Source organism: Pristis pectinata, chromosome 37 (assembly GCF_009764475.1).
Source record: "Pristis pectinata isolate sPriPec2 chromosome 37, sPriPec2.1.pri, whole genome shotgun sequence".
Taxonomy (NCBI): domain Eukaryota; kingdom Metazoa; phylum Chordata; class Chondrichthyes; order Rhinopristiformes; family Pristidae; genus Pristis; species Pristis pectinata.
In genome coordinates this window covers 10401787-10403102 of record NC_067440.1, presented here as the reverse complement: position 1 = coordinate 10403102, position 1316 = coordinate 10401787, and the positions used below count along the sequence as shown (strand labels likewise).

At 50.5% G+C, this 1316-nt stretch overlaps 1 protein-coding gene across 1 annotated transcript in view; it reads left to right on the top strand.

Moving 5' to 3' along the window:
- Positions 1–324: 324 nt before the first annotated feature.
- Positions 325–1316, top strand: part of LOC127586543 (cornifelin homolog) — a 21983-nt gene continuing 20991 nt past the window's right edge. Inside the window, exon 1 of the mRNA XM_052044578.1 lies at positions 325–398. The gene's annotated coding sequence lies outside the window, so the exon portion shown is untranslated. The remainder of the gene's footprint in view (positions 399–1316) is intronic.

The following is a 1316-nucleotide window of genomic DNA, read 5'->3' as shown; positions in this document are numbered from 1 at the left end:
GTGTGCGTGTGTGTGTGAGAGCGGGTGTGTGTGCACGAGTATGTGTGATTTTGTATGTATGCATTTGTGTGCGTTTTAGTGTGTGTGTGTGTGTGTGTGTGTGTGTGTGCGCATCTGCATGTGCACGTGTGTGTGCTCGTGTGTGTGTGTGTGTGTGTGTGTGTGTGTGTGTGTGTGTGTGTGTGCACGTGCTTGTCTGTGTGATTCACCCCCCTCTCCCGAGCGATCGATGAGTGCCCAGTGCGGGACAGAGGGCACTCAAGGGTTAATGTTGGCCAGCTCTGAAAGCTTATAAAAGCTCCAGGCTAAAGAGAGTGTCACAGTTAGAGCAGCGGGTGAAAGCATCCTCGCTGATCTCCCGGAGGTGTGCAGAAACCGAGACCCCACAACTACACCAGGTACTCGTGCGCTGAGCAGTGGGAGTAAGGGGGCAATACAAGACCCCTTCATTGGAGGGGCAGAGTGTCAGCTGTTTACTGCCCAGGGCCATGGGTTAACTTGCCTTTATTTGAGACGTGCAATGAGTTGGCAGAGGAAGCGAGCTTTTTAAGCAGGAAACATAGTTTAAACTATTTCTACTCTGATCGTTGGTCCAGGAATTCTTTCTGTAAATCCGAGAGTTGGGCCACTGAGTGTTCGTTCTGGTTATTTGAACCAAGAGAGGTCACTGAGGGAGTAATTGATGTTTGGGTCCTCTCACACACAGGGGATCTCTGAATCCCTCCCTCCTCAGGGTCAGGGAGCCTGAGTCTCCCTCGCAGAGGGGAGGAGGGGGTGGGACAGAATGGGTGGATGGGGAAAGTTGGGGGGTCGGGTTATGGAAAAGAGCCTGGGTGAGATTACGTGCGTGTGCCTGTGAGAATGCGTATGTGAGTGTGTAGTGAGTGTGTGTGTGGTGCGTGTGTGTACATCTGTGCGTGTTCCTGTGTGCGTCCATGTGAGCATACGAGTATGTGTGTGCGTGTATGTGTCCATGTGTTTGTGCATGTGTGAGTGCATGTCTGTGTGTGTGTGTGCTTGTGTGTGAGTGTGTGTCTGTGAGTGTGTTTCCCTGCATCTCTTTGTGTGTATGTGTTGTGTGTGTATGTGTGTTCGTGTGAATGAGTGCGTGTGAGTGTGTGTGTGTGTGTGTGTGTGTATGCGTGAGTGTATGTATAAGTGTGTTGTGTGTGTGAGTGTGTAGATGTGTGTCTATGAGTACGTTTTGTGTGTGTGCATTTTGTGTGTGTGAGTGTGTAGTATGTGTTTGTGTGTATGAATGTGTTCTGTGTGTGTGAGTGTGTGCGTGTGAGTGTGCATGGGTGTCCTCATGTGTG